The 18,925-nt window shown below is 39.9% G+C and overlaps 1 long non-coding RNA gene across 1 annotated transcript in view; it reads right to left on the minus strand.

Annotated features, from left to right (window-relative positions):
• The window catches only part of LOC125925249 (uncharacterized), a 64,653-nt gene extending 51,013 nt beyond the window's left edge, over window positions 1-13,640 (minus strand). Inside the window, exon 1 of the long non-coding RNA XR_007458762.1 lies at window positions 13,518-13,640. This is a non-coding gene — a long non-coding RNA (uncharacterized LOC125925249). The remainder of the gene's footprint in view (window positions 1-13,517) is intronic.
• Window positions 13,641-18,925: the final 5,285 nt, after the last annotated feature.

Genomic DNA, 18,925 nt, shown 5'->3' on the forward strand with positions numbered 1-18,925 from the left:
TCAAGGAACCAACCCCATTTACAACTGCACCAAAAACCATAAAATACCTAGGAATAAATCTAACCAAAGAGGTGAAAAATCTATACGCTGAAAGCTATAGAAAGCTTATGAAAGACATTGAAGATGACACACACAAAAAGAAAAATATTCTATGTCCCTGGAAAGGATGAACAAATATTGTTAAAATGTCAATAGTACCCAAAGCAATCTACATATTCAGTGCATATTCAGAGGGAAAGGGGCTGAAGGTGTACTTGAACAAATCATAGCTGAGAACTTCCCTGATCTGGGTAAGGAAAAAGGCATTGAAATCCTTTGGCACAGAGAGCTCCCTTCAGACATAACTTGAATCGATCTTCTGCACGACATATCATAGTGAAACTAGCAAAATACAAGGATAAAGAGAAAATTCTGAAGGAGCTAGGGATAAACACGCTCTAACAAATAAAGGGAGACCAATAAGACTAGTGACAGACCTATCTACTGAAACTTGGCAGGCCAGAAAGGAATGGCAGGAAATCTTCAATGTGATGAACAGAAAAAATATGCAGCCGAGAATCCTTTATCCAGCAAGTCTGTCATTCAGAATAGAAAGAGAGATAAAGGTCTTCCCAAACAAACAAAAACTGAAGGAATGCATCACCACTAAACCAGCCCTACAAGAGATCTTAAGGGGGATTCTGTGAGTGAATGTTGCAAGGACCACAAAGTACCAGAGACATCACTACAAGCATGAAACCTGCAGACATCACAATGACTCTAAACCCATGTCTTTCTATAATAACACTGAATGTAAAGGGACTAAATGCTCCAACCAAAAGGCATAGGGTATCAGAATGGATATAAAAACAAGACCCGTCTATTTGCTCTCTATAGGAGATTCATTTTAGACCTGAGGACACCTTCAGATTGAAAGTGAGGGGATGGAGAACTATCTATCATGCTACTGGAAGTCAAAACAAAGCTGGAGTAGCCATACTTATATCAGACAAACTTTAAACGAAAGGCTGTAACAGGAGATGAAGAAGGGCATTATATAATAATCACAGGGTCTATCCATCAGGAAGAGTTAACAGTTATAAATGTCTATGCATCAAATACGGGAGCCCCCAAATATATAAAACAATCACAAACATAAGCAACCTTATTGATAAGAATGTGGTAATTGCAGGGGACTTTAATACTCCACTTACAACAATGTATAGATCATCTAGACACAGGATCAATAAAGAAACAAGGGCCCTGAATGATACATTGGATCAGATGGACTTGACAGCTATATTTATAACTCTGCATCCCAAAGCAACAGAATGTACTTTCTTCTCGAGTGCGCATGGAACATTCTCCAAGATAGATCACATACTGGGTCACAAAACAGCCCTTCATAAGTATAAAAGAATTGAGATCATACCATGCACACTTTCAGATCACAATGCTATGAAGCTTGAAATCAACCACAGGAAAAAGTCTGGAAAACCTCCAAAAGCATGGAAGTTAAAGAACACCCTACTAAAGAATGAATGGGTCAACCAGGCAATTAGAGAAGAAATTTAAAAATATATGGAAATAAATGAAAATGAAAATACAACAATCCAAATGCTTTGGGATGCAGCGAAGGCAGTCCTGAGAGGAAAATACATTGCAATCCAGGCCTATCTCAAGAAACAAGAAAAATCCCAAATACAAAATCTAACAGCACACCTAAAGGAAATAGAAGCAGAACAGCAAAGACACCCCAAACCCAGCAGAAGAAGAGAAATAATAAAGATCAGAGCATAAATAAACAATATAGAATCTAAAAAAAACTGTAGAGCATACCAATGAAACCAAGAGTTGTTTTTTTGAAAAAATAAACAAAATTGATAAACCTCTAGCCAGGCTTCTCAAAAAGAAAAGGGAGATGACCCAAACAGATAAAATCATGGATGAAAATGGAATTATTACAACCAATCCCTCAGAGATACAAGTAATTATCAGGGAATACTATGAAAAATTATATGCCAACAAACTGGACAACCTGGAAGAAATGGACAAATTCCCAAGCACCCACACACTTCCAAAACTCAAACGGGAAGAAATAGAAAACTTGAACAGACCCATAACCAGCAAAGAAATTGAATCAGTTATCAAAAATCTCTCTACAAAGAAGAGTCCAGGACCAGATGGCTTCCCAGGGGAATTCTACCAGACATTTAAAGCAGAGATAATACCTATCCTTCTCAAGCTGTTCCAAAAAATAGACAGGGAAGGAAAACTTCCAGACTCACTCTATGAAGCCAGCATTACTTTGATTCCTAAACCAGACAGAGACCCAGCAAAAAAAGAGAACTACAGGCCAATATCCCTGATGAATATGGATACAAAAATTCTCAATAAGATATTAGCAAATCAAATTCAACAGCATATAAAAAGAATTATTCACCATGAACAAGTGGGATTCATTCCTGGGCTACAGGGCTGGTTCAATATTCACAAATCAAACAATGTGATACATCACATTAATAAAAGATAAGAATTATATGATGCTGTCAATCGATGCAGAAAAAGCATTTGACAAAATTCAGCATCCTTTCTTAATAAAAACCCTCGAGAAAGTCGGGATAGAAGGAACATACTTAAACATCATAAAAGCCATTTATGAAAAGCCCACAGCTAATATCATCCTCAACGGGGAAAAACTGAGAGCTTGCCCTCTGAGATCAGGAACACAACAGGGATGTCCACTCTCACCACTGTTGTTTAACATAGTGCTGGAAGTGCTAGCATCAGCAATCAGACAACGAAAGGAAATCAAAGGCATCAAAATTGGCAAAGATGAAGTCAAGCTTTCACTTTTTGCAGATGACATGATATTATACATGGAAAACCCGATAGACTCCATCAAAAGTCTGCTAGAACTGATACATGAATTCAGCAAAGTCGCAGGATACAAAAATCAATGTACAGAAATCAGTTGCATTCTTATACACTAATAATGAAGCAACAGAAAGAGAAATAAAGAAACTGATCCCATTCACAATTGCACCAAGAAGCATAAAATACCTAGGAATAAACCTAACCAAAGATGTAAAAGATTTGTATGCTGAAAACTATAGAAAGCTTATGAAGGAAATTGAAGAAGATACAAAGAAATGGAAAAACATCCCATGCTCATGGATTGGAAGAACAAATATTGTTAAAATGTCAATACTACCCAAAGCTGTCTACACATTCAATGCAATCCCAATCAAAATTGCACCAGCATTCTTCTTGAAGCTAGAACAAGCAATCCTAAAATTTGTATGGAACTACAAAAGACCCCAAACAGGCAAAGTAATTTTGAAGAAGAAGAACAAAGCGGGAGGCATCAGAATCCCAGACTTTAGCCTCTACTACAAACCTGTAATCATGAAGACAGCATGGTATTGGCACAAAAATGGACACATAGACCAATGGAATAGAATAGAAACCCCAGAATTAGACCCACAAAAGTATGGCCAACTAATCTTTGACAAAGCAGGGAAGAATATCCAATGGAAAAAAGACAGCTTCATTAACAAATGGTGCTGGGAGAACTGGACAGCAACATGCAGAAGGATGAAACTAGACCACTTTCTTACACCATTCACAAAAATAAACTCAAAATGTATAAAGGACCTGAATGTGAGACAGGAAACCATCAAAACCCTAGAGGAGAAAGCAGGAAAAGACCTCTCTGACCTCAGCCATAGCAATTTCTTACTTGACACATCTCCAAAGGCAAGGGAATTAAAAGCAAAAATGAACTATTGGGACCTCATGAAGATAAAAAGCTTCTGCACTGCAAAGGAAACAATCAACAAAACTAAAAGGCAACCAACGGAATGGGAAAAGATATTTGCAAATGACATATCAGACAAAAAGCTGGTATCCAAAATCTATAAAGAGCTCACCAAAGTCCACACCCGAAAAACAAATAATCCAGTGAAGAAATGGGCAGAAAACATGAATAGACACTGCTCTAAAGAAGACATCCAGATGGCCAATAAACACATGAAAAGATGCTCAACGTCACTCCTCATCAGGGAAATACAAATCAAAACCACACTCAGATACCACCTCACGCCAGTCAGAGTGGCCAAAATGAACAAATCAGGAGACTATAGATGCTGGAGAGGATGTGGAGAAATGGGAACCCTCTTGCACTGTTGGTGGGGATGCAAACTGGTGCAGCCACTCTGGAAATCAGTGTGGAGCTTCCTCAAAGAATTAAAAATAGATCTATCCTATGAGCCAGCAATAGCACTGCTAGGAATTTACCCAAGGGATACAGGAGTGCTGATGCATAGGGGCACTTGTACCCCAATGTTTATAGCAGCACTTTCAACAATAGCCAAATTATGGAAAGAGCCTAAATGTCCATCAACTAATGAATGGATAAAGAAATTGTGGTTTATATATACAATGGAATACTACGTGGTAATGAGAAAGAACGAAATATGGGCTTTTGTAGCAATGTGGATGGATGGAGGGTGTTATGCTAAGTGAAATAAGTCATACAGAGAAAGACAGATACCATGTTTTCACTCTTATGTGGATCCTGAGAAACTTACCAGAAGACCATGGGGGATGGGGAAGAAAAAAAAACAGAAAGAAAGAAAGGTTAGAGAGGGAGGAAGCCAAAACATAAGAGACTCTTAAAAACTGAGAACAAACTGAGGGTTGATGGGGGGTGGGAGGGAGGGGAGGGTGGGTGAAGGGTATTGAGGAGGGCACCTGTTGGGATGAGCACTGGGTGTTGTATGGAAACCAATTTGAAAATAAATTTCATATTTTAAAAAAAGAATAAAAATATTTCATACATAAAAAAAGAGACAAAACAGATGAACATAAGGGAAGGGAAAAAAATAATATAAAAACATGGAAGCGGACAAAACATAAGACACTCATAAATACGGAGAACAAACATAGGGTTACTGGAGGAGGTGTGGTAGAGGGGATGGGCTAAATGGGTCAGGGGCATTAAGGAATCTACTTCTGAAATCATTGTTGCACTATATGCTAACTAATTTGGATGTAAATTGTAAAAAATAAAATTAAAGAAAAAAACAAAACCAAAAATAAAAATTAAATACATAAATAAATACTGATTTAGTCATATAAAATAAAAAAGCGAAAAGAAAATAAAACTCAAATAAACAACCTAACCTTACACCGAAAAGAACTAGAAAAAGAAGTACACAGCCTAAACCCAGAAGAAGGAAAGAAATAATGATGATGAGAGCAGAAATAAAACAGAAACTTAAAAAAGCAATAGAACAGATCGATGAAACCAGGAGCATGTTCTTTGAAAAGATCAGTAAAATTGATAAAAGTTTAGTGAGACTAAAAGGGGGGAAAAAGGCAGACTCAAATACACTCGGATATGAGAGAGGGGAAAAACAACCAACACCACAGAAATACAAAGGATTATAAGAGACTACTACAAAAAAAAATATATGCCAACAAATTAGACAACCCAGAAGAAATGCATAAGTTCCTAGAAACCTATAACCTCCCAAACCTGAGTTAGGAAGAAATAGAACATTTGAACAGACTGATTACTAGCAATGAAATTAAATCGGTAATCAATAAACTGCCAACAAACAAAAGTCCAGGAACAGATGGCTTCATGGGGGAATTCTATATTTAAAGAATACCTATTCTTCTCAAACTATTCCAAAAAACAGAAGAGGAAGGGAAGCTTTCAAATTCATTCAACGAGGCCAGCATTCCCCTGATACCACAACTACATAGACATTACAGAAAAGAGAACTACAGGCCTGTATCTCTGACTACAGATACAAAAATCCTCAATAAAATATTAGCAAACCAAACCAACAATACGTTTAAAAAAAATCATTCACCGCAATCAAGTGGGATTTATTCCTAGAATGCAAGCATGGTTAAATATTTTCAAATCAGCTAATGTGATACATCACATCAATAAGACAAAGAATAAAAATCATGATCATTACAGTAAATTTTAAAAAAAGCATTTGACAAAGTAAAATATCTGCTCATGATAAAAACCCTCAACAAAGTCAGTTTAGAGGAAACATACTTCAACAATATTTATACATATATATATTTGAAAAACCCACAACTAACAATGGTGAAAAACTGGGAGTATTTATTTACCCTAAGGTCAGGAACAGTCAAGGATGTCCGCGCTCACAACTCTTTTACAACATAGTACTGGGAGTCCTAACCACAATAATCAGACAAGAAATGAAAGGCATTCAAATCAGTAAGGAACAAGTACAAGCTGTCACTATAAGCAAATGACATGATACTATATCTAGAAAAGCCAAATGACTCCACCAAAAAACTACTAGAACTGATAGACAGAAATGACGCACTTCTATACAATTTAATAATGAAGTACTGAAAGAGAAATTAAAACAATCACATTGGGGCACGTGGCTGTAGTCAGTGGAGCATGCCACTCTTGATTTCAGGACTGTGAGTCCAAGCCCTATGTTGGGTATAGAGATTACTTTAAAAAATAAAATCTTAAAAATGAAAGAAAGAAAAAAAATAATCCCATTTATAATTACACCAAATATAATAAATACCTAGAAATAAACTTACCAAGGAGGTGAAAGACCTGTCTGTACTCTGAAAATATAGAACACTGATAAAGGAAATTGAGAATGACACAAACAAATGGAAAGAAATTCCATGCTCATGGACTGGAAAAACAAATATTGTTAAAATGTCCATACTACCCAAAGCAATCTACATATTTAATGCAATCCTATCAAAATACCAACAGCATTTCTCACAGAGATAGAACAATCCTAAAATTTGTATGGAACCACTTAAGATGCTGAACAGTCAAAGCAATTTTGAAAAAGAAAAGCAAACCTGAGAGCATCACAATTCTGGACCTGATGTTATATTACAAACTTTAGTAATCAAAACGGTATGGTACTGGCACTAAAACAGACACACAGATCAATGGAACAGACCAGAGAGCCCAGAAATAAACCCATGATTATATGGTCAATCTTCAACCAAACGAAGCAAGAATATACAATGGGAAATGGACAGTCCAGTCAACAAATGGTGCTGGGAAAACCAGACAGCTGCGTGTAAAAAAATTGGACCACTTTCTTACACTACACACAAAATTAAACTTAAGATGGAGTAGAGACCTAAATGATAAGACCTGAAACCCTAAAATTGCTAGAAGATAACAGAGGCAGTAATCACTTTGATATCAGTCACAGGAAGATTTTTCTAGTATGTCTCCTTTGTCAAGGGAAACAAAATCAAAATTAAAGTATTTGGACTGTGGTGCCTGAGTGGCTCAATTGGTTAAGCATCCAACTTTGGCTCAGGTTATGATCTCGCGGTTCATGAGTTTGAGCCCCAAATCTGCACTAACAGTGCAGAGCTTGCTTGGGATTCTCTCTCCCTCCCTCCCTGTCTTCACCCCTACCCCACATTCTCTCTTTCTCTCTCTCAAAAATAAACTTAAAAAAAATAAAAATAAAAAAAAATAAAGTTTTTGGACTACACCAAAATATAAAGTTTTTGCACAGCAAAGGAAACCATCAGCAAAACTAAGAGACAACCCACTGAATGGGAGAATGTATTCGCAAAGAGTATACCTGACAAGGGATTAATATACAAAATATATAAAGAACTTATACAATTTAAACCAAAAGAGACAACAAATAATCCAATTAAAAAAGGGTAGAACACATGAACAGAAATTTCTCCAAAGAAGACATACAGATGGCTAACAGAACATAAAAGATGTTCATTATCATTTATCATGAGGTAAATGCAAATCAAAACAATATCACTGCATATTTTTCCAAATGGCTAAAATCACACAAGAAACAAGTGTTGGCAAAGTGTGGAGAAGAGGGAACACTCATGCACTGTTGATGTGAATGCAAATTGGTGCAGCCACTATGGAAAACAGCATGGAAGTTCCTCAGAAAATTAACAATACAACTACCGTGATCCAGTAAGCCCACTACTGGGTATTTACCCAAAAATATGAAAATACTAATCTAAAAGATATGCACCCCTACGTTTACTGCAGCAATATTTACAATAGCCAAAATATGGAACCAACCCAAGTGTCTATAGATGAATGGATAACGATTTGGCGCGCGCACGCACGCACGCACACACACACACACACACACACATACTGGAATATTACTCAGCCATAAAAAAGAATAAAATCTTGCCATTTGCAACAACATGAATGGATCCAGAGACTATAAAGCTAAGTAAAATAAGTCAGAGAAAGATAAAAACTGTCTAACTTCACTATGTGAATTTAAGAAATAAAGAAAGGGCGCCTGGGTGGCGCAGTCGGTTAAGCGTCCGACTTCAGCCAGGTCACGATCTCGCGGTCCGTGAGTTCGAGCCCCGCGTCAGGCTCTGGGCTGATGGCTCGGAGCCTGGAGCCTGTTTCCGATTCTGTGTCTCCCTCTCTCTCTGCCCCTCCCCCGTTCATGCTCTGTCTCTCTCTGTCCCAAAAATAAATAAAAAACGTTGGAAAAAAAAAAATTTAAAAAAAAAAAAAAAAAAAAAAGAGACAAAGACTCAAATACAGAGAACAAACTGCTGGTTGCCAGAGAGGAGGTGGGTGGGAGGATGGGTGAAACAGGCGAAGGGAATTACGAGTATATTTATGATGAGCACTGAATAATGTATAGAATTGTTGAATCACTACAACATACACTGAAACTCATATAGCACTGTGTCAACTAGACTTGAATTAAAAAATAAAAATTTTAAGACGCTTTTTATATATTAGTGAGTTAGCCCTTTATCTGTGAGATAAATTGCAATTATTCCAAATTTATTATCTGTCTTACGCTTATTTTTGCCATACAGATATTTTTAATGCAAATTTATTAAGTTCTCTTATTTCTTTCAATTTGAGTAATAACTAGAAAATGTTTACTCATACCCAAGGTATTAAGGAATTCTCTTTTTCTAGTAATTGTGTGGTTTTGTTTCTTCCATTTAGATTTCTAACATATTTAGAATTTGTTTTGGCTTATGTTGTCAAGTATGGACTTAATTCTACCTTTTATCCAAATAGTTATCTACTGTCACAATGCCATTTATTAAAGAATCCATCTTTTCCCCAGTGATATCTTATGCCATCCTTGGTACACATTATCCAAATATACTTCAGTCCACTTCTGGATCTTTTACTTTATTCCCCTTGTCTATTTATGCTTCTGGCTCTACAATGTTACAATTACAAAGGACCTAGATTATGTTAGCAAAACCTCCTTCACTGCCTGTCGTTTTCAAGATTTCCAGCTTTTTAACTGTTAATTTTTTTTGTAAATTCAGCCTCCCCCCCCCCCTTTTTTTTTTTTTTTTTTTTTTTTTGAGAGAGAGAGAGAGAGAATGAAAATGAGCAAGGGGAAGAAAGAATCCCACGAGGCTGCGGGAGGGGGAAAGAAGTGGAGAGAGGGGGAGAGAGACAGAGAGAAGCAGGGGTCACCGGAAGCGGGGCTGGAGCTCAACCGATGAGGTGCACTGGCTCACCAATGCGGAGCATGAGCTCACCGGAAGTGGGGCTCAAGTTCAACCGATGGGGAACTCGCTAACCATAAGATAATGATCTGAGCCAGTCAGATACTTAACTGGCTGAGCCACCTAGGCCCCCTTGTGAATTCAGCTTTAATCTCCAGCATGAAACCCTGTTTGTTTGGGGAATTATGTTAAAGTTTTATATCAAATTGGAAAGAATTTATATCTTTATGACATTTGACCAAGTCTATTTTGTGATTTTCTGTAGTATAAAGTTTTATTCTTATAGCTGTTCACATTTTAGTTCTAAGTATTTTATTTTTTAAAAAAATATGTTGAGTTTTCCTTATTGTCATAACCTGTTTTTTAAATAAATGGAGGCTATCAACTTTGTGTATTAATTTAAAATCCTGATGCATATTCGGTAATTTATTATTGACTGCTGAGTTTTTTAGATGATTTCTTCTGCCAATAGTTTCACTTCATTTTAAATTTACATAACTCTCATTATTTTCTCATTGATTTCATTGGCTAATACCAGCAATACAAAGTTAACATACTTGCTTTGCTTCTGAACTTAAGAAACTGTTTCCAGTGTTTTACATATTAAGGAAGATACCTGTTTTAGGTCTAAGATACATCAATTCTTATTTTGGTGATTTTTTTTTTAATTAGAAATGGGTGTTGGATGTTGTAAAAGATCTTTTCAAGTTAAAAGCTTAGGGGAGAGAGGTGCCTGGGTGGCTCAGTTGGTTAAGCATCCGACTTCCACTCAGGCCGAGGTTCCTGGGTTTGAGCCCCACGACCGGCTCTGTGCTGACAGCTCTGAGCCTGGGGCCTGCTTTAGATTCTGTCTCCCTCTCTCTCTACCCCTCCCCTGCTCGCACTCTGTCTCTGTCTCTCATCAATAAATAAATGTTAAAAAAATAATAATAAAATTAAGGGAGAAATTTTATGGTTTTGTCCTTAGATCTATTTATGTGATTAACTGTGCTAACTGAATTCCACATATTGAGGCATCGTAACATTTTTAGATAAATTCAACCTGATGAGGTTTTAATACGCTGTTGGTTTCTGCTAATAGTTAAATTTTCACATCAATATTCATTACAGAGATTTGTCTACAGTTCTTGTACACTTTCCTTCAAGTTTTGGTCCAAATGTTATACTTGTTCCATTTATATAACTTGAAGCCTTCCCTCTTTTGGACAGAATTCTTCTGTGAAACTTTCTATGCCTGACCTGATTTTGTGAGATAGTTACATTTCTTCATTTCTTCTAATAAAATTTGTTTAATGCTTTTTATCATAACTTCTGCCAATTTTGATAAATGTGTTTTCCTAGGAGTCTATTAATCAAACCTTATATTTATTTTTGTTCTATTATTATTTATTTTGCATAGAATTTTGAAAATCATTTACTGCTAAAATTTTCTCTTTCACAATTATTTCTCCTGGTCACTTCTTGCATTTTTCTTCATTTTTTCACTTTTTTGATTTATGGTGAGTGGCTTGACTATTATAGGGTTTTTTTAATTGCACTTCATTTATTTACTTATTCACTTAGTTTTCATCTCTCTTTTAAGTCTTATTAATTTTGACATTTACTTTTTTTTAATATTTGAGAGAGAGTGAGAGCAGGCAAGCTAGAAGAGGGGCAGAGAGAGAGAGGGAGTGAGAGAATTCCAAGCAGGCTCCACGCTGTCAGCATTGAGCCCAATGCAGAGCTCGAGCCCATAAACCATGAGATCATGACCTGGGCCAAAATCAAGAGTTGGACACTTACCCAACTGAGTCCCCCAGGTGCCCCAATTTTGATATTTACTTTGATTTATTCCCTTCTGCTTTGTTTTGGTTTACTTTGTTTTTTGGGTATTTTTTTTTCTTCTGAGTTGTAAATTTTATTCTCTTACTGTCTTAAGAATGTAAGGCTATAAAATTTCATTTAACTGCTTTAAGTGTATATCGTAGTTTCTTATATATTTTTTCAACTTTTTTTTTTTTTTTTGAGAGAGAGAGAGAGAGACAGAGCACAAGCAGGGGAAGGGCTGAGAGAGAGACAGAGAATCCGAAGCAGGCTCCAGGCTCTGGGCTGTCAGCACAGAGCTGGATGTGGGGCTTGAACTCATGAACATGAGATCATGACTGGAGCCAAAGTCAGATGCTCAACTGACTGAGCCACCCAGAGGCCCCTGTAGTTTCTGATATATTGTGCTTTATCTATTTTCTTTTAAAATTTGCCATGTCATTTTGCAGTTTTTCTTTGGATGAATTGTATGTCATTTGAAAAATTAATTTCCATGGGGCACTCTCTCTCAAAATAAATACTCAAAAAAAAAAAAAAGAAAATTTCTAGTTTTCTACATGATAAAATAATTTTTAAAAATATTGTCAGGACACTTGGGTGGGTCAGTCGGTTGAGCATCCATCCTGGTTTCAGCCCAGGTTATGATCTCGCAGTTTGTGACACTGAGACCTGCACTGGGCTCTGCAATGATGGCACGGAGCCTCTCTCCCTTTCTGTCCCTCCCCTACTCACGCTCACTCTCTCTCAAAAAATAAATAAATAAATAAATAAATAAATAAATAAAAATAAAAATAAATACTGTCTTATTACTTTAAGTAAATTGTTTTTTCTTTTGAAACCTATATTATAATTAGTTTTATGAGTGTTTCACATGGGCTTGATAAGATGGTATTATCTTCCTTCCAAAGTGTTAAAGTCAAGACTTGTGCATAAAATCTACCTTATATTTGGTGTTTTAAATCCTTATTTATTTTTTTGTCCTGTGAACTGATAGCTGATGTTTAGTCTTCCTATCCACAATTATGTTGTCTTTTAAGGTTTTCTTTTTTCTAGTGTTCAAAGTTTTTCTAAAACATGTCTTGTTTATTTCATGTTGAGTTTATTTCTGTTCTTATTAGTGTCTATTGTAAAATGGGAAAAGGAGTCTTTACTTCCGTTACATCCATAAACTATTATTTTAATAATGCCATCAGTATAATTTTATCCCCAGCGATCCTACTGGATTCTATTATTTATAATCATGCAAAGAAACGATGGTGAAATAAGTGTTAAATAAATCTTCATACAAACATTTTTTAAGTGGCCTGTGATCACAGAAAACCGGTCCAGCCTCCAGATCCCATATGTTCAGCTTAAATTCTATTGAGTCAAAGTTGTCTCTTCAGAAAATGAGCACACTACCTGACCTACATAACTTGCCGCCTTCCTCAATTCTGAGCTCTTTGTATACACTGCCTGTTGAACATTCCTGGGGGACTCAGTCGTTGAGCAATCAACTGCCGCTCAGGTCTTGATCTCGCTGTTCCCTGGGTTCCAGCCCGGAGCGGGACTCTGTGCTGACAGTTCAGAGCCTGCAGCTGCTTCAGATTCTGTGTCTCCCTCTCTCTCTGCCCCTCCCCTGCTAATGCTCGCTCCGCTCGCTCGCTCGCTCTCAAAAATCAGTGAAAGATATTAAAAAAAATTTTTTTTTCAATCTTTCTTGTTCAAAAACAAATTCGGACCTTGCGTGCATATCAAAATAAACGTCTATTTTGATCTATTCTAAATGATTTTTGCCTCTCCAAATCTGAAATGCACTGATGTTTTGCCTGGTCAAAGAGGAACGTCAGCGGTCAACGGCCCTCCTACTCACAAACACCCCGTCCAGTATCCTCGGAGATTCCTACTCACCCAGCACCCCAACACGGACTCACTTTAAAACACCCGAAGCTTCCCTCAGCCCCAACCCACCCCAAACACTTATTCCTATGGGCCCAAGCTCACAACACAGCTAGTTCCCCTCTCCCGGGCCCGCAGACACCGCCCCTTCCCCACCTAAATCCCACGTCCTCCTTCCACCCAGTATTGGCCACACCGAGAAAGCCGAAGTCCGGTGCGCTTCCGTTCGAACTCGGACCACTGGGGGCCAGAACGCTCAGGACTCCTAAGAGACCACCGCAGGCCAGAGACTGAGCCGTAGAACGACCACCCACCTTGCGGGTCCAGCGGCTCTTACTTCGCGCGACATTTCCCAAGTTCCAGCCCCCTGAGCTAAGCTTCGCTCCTCAGTCGGGCCGCTTTTCGGCGCTGCGCGTCGTCACCCAGGCGTCTCCGTGGGAACCGCTGCTTTTACGGCTCGGCGCGTCGTTACCCAGGCGTCTCCGTGGGAACCGCTGCTTTTACGACTCGGCGCGTCGTTACTCAGGCGTCTCCGTGGGAACCGCTGCTTTTACGGCTCGGCGCGTCGTCACCCAGGCGTCTCTCTCGTGGGAACCGCGGCTTTTACGGCCCGGCGCGACTTTCCCCAGGTGCTCGCGGTGTGGCCAGCCGGTCCACGCCTGGCGGCCGGGAAGGACCCGGCTTCTTCCAGGGGCGCCCGGGACTTTGCGGCCAGGCGTGGCTGCTGCATCTCGGAGTGGGCGTGGTGCTGGCGGAACCGCAGGTGGCAGCCTCCGGGCCTGAGCCGCTGAGTCGGCGCTGCACCACTTTGCCCACCTGCCGTGCGGCGCAACTCGTTACCGCGCGCTCTTCTGGGTTTGGCGGCAGAATCCGGCCCCTCTGGGCGTCGGGTGCCCCAAGCAGTGTGGGTCGTCTCTGCCTGCGCCCAGAGGAGGCCGAGAGCAGAGGCTTCCAGAACCCCGGGCAGGGCGGCGGCGGCGGCGGGACCCAGGTGCGCGCTCGTGTGCGCGGCGGGCGCCGTGCTGCCAGGCAGGCTGTGTGGTGAGGGACGCTTGCCTGCGGCGTGTGCCCGCGGCCCCGGCTCCTTTCACTCAGCCCGCACCTGCACTGGGCGGAGTCGGCCACAGGGTCCTAGAGCCCCCTCGCGTGTGTGGGTGGGTGCCTGGCACCGGGGTGGGGGTGGACGGGTGTGAATGTGGTTTCGCCTGGGGCGGTCGGGACTCACGAATCTTCTCGCGTCCCTAGTTGTGCCCTCTTCTCCGAGAGGCGCCTGGACGAGGAAGGAATGGCCGCTGCATGTCTAAAAGCCACTTAGGAGGTAGCTTGGTGTTTCTTCTGTATTTTATTTTTGTAATAATTCACTTTTTCCTCAGCCTTGATTTCCTTGCCTTTTGAATGATTTTTTTTTTCCTTTGATGCCTGATCTAGGCCCATTAAGTGCCCTGTCTCTCCTTCCCTCCCTCCCTCTCTGTCTCTCTCTCAGAAATAAACATTAAATAAATAGGAGAAAAGGAAAAAAGGAAAAGAAAAAGGAAATAACTGATCAAGACGTAGAACACTGCAAGCACTTAAGTAACATCCCAATCAAAATCATCCTTCCTATCTACCGCTGACTTTTATGATAATCAGTGTTTTCGTTGTAGTTTTACCTATGTATGCATCAATAAACGATAACTTACTTTTTGTTAACTTTACATGACTTTTTGCCCTTTTGTTATATTGTTGAACATTGTAATATGAAACTAGTCTGTATTGTGTATTTTTTCATACTGTTGGATAGTGTATCCTTATATAAATAGGTTAACTTATGTTCATTATATCATTGATGGTTACTTTGGTACTTTTCAATTTTTGGCTCTGACAAGGCTGCTGGATGGAGCATTTTTGTACACAACTACTGGTGTGCAGATTAGCCCATTTCTCTAAGGTACAAGCATACCTCGAAGATATTGCAGGTTTGGTTCCAGGCCACTATCATAAAGCAAACATCACAATCAAACGAGTCAAACTAATTTTGTCGTTTCCAAAGTGGCGGGTTAGCTCAGTTGGTTAGAGTGTGATGCTAATAATTTTGTCGTTTCCAGTGCATATAAAAGTTACATTTACACTATCGTCTACTAGGTGTGCAATGGCATTATGTCTTTTATAAAAAGCAATGTAGGGGAGCCTGAGTGTCTCGGTTGGTTAATCCAACTTTTGATTTCGGCTCACAATTTCATGGTTCATGGGGATAGAGCCCCGCATTGGGCTCTGAGCTGACAGTGCAGAGCCTGCTCAGGATTCTCTCTCTCTCTCTCTCTGCCCCTTCCCTGCTCTCTCTCTCTCTCTCTCAAGTAAACTTTTTAAAAAATGTGTATGCCTTAATTTTAAAATATTCGATTGATTAAAAACCATCAACCATTATCTGAACTTTCAGCAAGTTGTAATCTTCCAGTTGTTGGAGGGTCTTGCCTCAATGATGATGGCTAATCAACTGATCAGGGTGGTGGTTGTGAAAGTTGGAACAGCTGTGATTTAAAATAAGACAATGAAGGTTTCCAAATCAATTGACTCTTTCTTTCATGAACAATTTCTCTGTAGCACGTGATGCAGTTTCGTAGCATTTTACGCACAGAACTTCTTTCAAAACTGGAGTCTGTCCTCTCACACCCTGCCGCTGCTCTGTCAGCTAAGTTCATGTAATATATTTTCAGTGCTGTGTTATCATTTCAACAGTCTTCACATCATCATTGCCAGGAGCACGTTCCATCTCAGGAAACCACTTCTTTTTCATCCATGGAAAGCAAATCCTCATCCGCTTTATCCTAGGTGGCCCAGCTCCCTGCCGTCTTCAGGCCCCCTTCTGCTTCCGGTTCTCCTGTTGCCACACGTCTGCGGTGACTTCCTCCCCTGGAGTCCTGAACCCCTCAAAGTCCTCCCTGGGGCCGGAACCAGCTTCTTCCCAACTCCTGTTCATGTTGAATCGTGACCTCTTCCCATGAATCCCCAATGTTCTTCATGGCATCTAGGATGGTGACTCCTTCCCAGGATGCTTTCAGTTTACTCTGCCCAGATCCATCAGAGCAATCAGTGTGTGTGGCAGCTATAGCTTCATGAAATGTATTTCTTTTTTTTTTTTTAAGTTTATTTATTTTGAGAGAGAGCGATCACAAGCAGGGGAGGGGCAGAGAGAGAGGGAGAGAGAGAGAATCCCAGGCCCCGTGCTTTCAGTGTGGAGAGCCTGATGTGGGGCTTGAACCCATGAATCGTGAGATCATGACCTGAGCTGAGACCAAGAGCCAGACACTCAAACCACTGAGCCACCCAGGTGCCCCTATTAAATGTATTTCTTTTAAAGAAAATTTTTTAACGTTTATTCATTTTTGAGAGACAGAGACAGAGTGTGAGTGGGGGAAGGGCAGAGAGAGAGAGGGAGACAGAATCTGAAGCAGGCTCCAGGCTCTGAGCTGTCTGCACAGAGCCCAACGCAGGGCTCGAACCCACAAACTGCGAGATCATGACCTGAGCTGAAGTTGGACGCTCAACCGACTGAGCCACCCAGGCGCCCCGAAATGAATTTCTTAAATAATGTCTTGAAAGTTGAAATTACTCCTAGGGGTAATCTATGGGTTGCATAATGGATGTTGTGTTAGCAGGCATGAAAATATTAATCTTGTATGTCTCTATGAGGGTGCTTGTGTGACCAGGTGCACTGTCAAGAAGCAGTTATATTTTGAAAGAAATCTTTTTTTCCTAAGTATGTCTGAATCTTGAGCTTAAAATATTCACTAACTCCCACTGTAACAGATATGCTGTCATCCAGGCTTTGTTCCATTTATAGAGCACAGGCAGGGTAGACTTAGCATAATTCCTAAGGGCCCTAGGGTTTGGGGGGATGGTCAATGAGCATTGGCTTCAACTGAAAGTCACCAGCTACCTTAGCCTCTAACGAGAAAGTCAGCCTGTCCTTTGAAGCTTTGAAGTTAGGCATTGACTTCTTTCTAGGGATGAAAGTCCTAGACAGCATTTTTCAATATAAGACTGTTTCATCCAAATTGAAATCTGTTCAGTGTGAGCACCTTCATGAGTCCTCTCGGTCAGATCTTCTGGATAATTCCGGCAGCTTCTGTGTCAGCACGTGCTGCCTCACCTTGCACTTGGATGTTACAGAGACAGCTTCTTTCCCAAAATCTCCTGAACCAACCTCTGCTAGCTCCTACCCCTTCTGCTGCTTCCTCACCTCCTCAGCCTTCCCAGAATCGAAGAGTCAGGGCCTTGCTCTGGGTGAGGCTTTGGCACACTTACCAGTTAAATTCACTGTCTTATATGGGCGTGGCTCGTGGTGCCTCAACTTACATGGTAGCATCAAAGATCACATATCACCATAACAAATATAATTATGAAAAAGTTTGAAACAGAGCAAGGATTACCAAAATGTGACACAGGGACACACAGTGAGCAGATGCTGTTGGCACTGATAGATGCTCGATGCAGTGTTGACACAATTCTTCCATTTGTAGAGGAGAAAGAAAGGGTCAATGTCAGTGAGGCGTAATAAAATGGAACGAAATAAAATGAGGTATGCTTGTGTAGACTTAGGAAGGACATTGCTAGGTCACTGGATCATGCCTGTTTCAGCTTTATGAAAATGCCAAATACTTTGTTACAAACCAAATGTGTCAATTTGTATCTTCCCATAAGCAATATATGAGAGTTTTCCTTGGCTCTTCATTCCTTTGTTCCACATAATTATTTCTATTCTGTCGGTTGTACTGGCATCTCACCATGCCTTGCTTTAAGTTTTTTTTTTTTTTTTAATTGAACACTAACATAAGGAGAAGTAAATACAAACGTCATGAGTGTGTAGCTTGTGAGTTTTCACAAACTGGATCTCTGGTACCATCACCCAAACCAAATGGAATATTAACCAGTGTACTTTCTCATGCTGACTTCCAGTCACCTCCCACCCCTCTGTCCCTCAGAGTTAACCTGTTCTGACATCATAGTTTTCAAACTTCGTGGATAAATGGAATCATACACTGTATCCTTTTTTTGTGTCTAGTGCCTTTCTCTTAACATTCTGTTTCAGTGTCCTCAGGGTTGCTGCATTTACTTGAAACTCAATACATTTTCATTGCTGTGTGTTGTTCTCTGTTATTTGTAAATACCATATTCTGATACTGGCAGGCATTTGGTTTCGATCCTTTGATTATTATGAAGAGTGTTCCTGTGAGCACTGATGTCTTTGGGTGGACTTACGTATGCTTTTCTCTTGTGTAATATATGCCTGTGGCGGAATTGCTGGTCATAGAGTATGGATATGGTCAGCTTTAGTAGGTAGTGACCAACTGTTTTCCAAAGTGGTTGCACCAATTTATATTTTCATCAGCTTGAAAATATAATTCTAGTTGTTTCAGGGACGCCTGGGTGACACAGTCGGTTAAGCGTCCAACTTCGGCTCAGGTCATGATCTCACAGTTGGTGAGTTCAAGCCCCGCATCGGGCTCTGTGCTGACAGTGCAGAGCCTGGAACCTGCTTCAGATTCTGTCTCCCTCTCTGCCCCTCCCCTACTCACGCTCTGTCTCTCTCTGTCTCAAAAATAAATAAACATTAAAAAAAAATTCTAGTTGTTTCACATCCTTACCAACATTTGGTATAATTGGGCTTTTTAATTTGTCATTCTGGCAAATGTATAGTGGTATCTAATTTTGGTTTCAATTGACATTCCCTGATGACTAATGA

The sequence above is a fragment of the Panthera uncia genome, chromosome D4 (genome assembly GCF_023721935.1).
Source record: "Panthera uncia isolate 11264 chromosome D4, Puncia_PCG_1.0, whole genome shotgun sequence".
Classification (NCBI taxonomy): domain Eukaryota; kingdom Metazoa; phylum Chordata; class Mammalia; order Carnivora; family Felidae; genus Panthera; species Panthera uncia.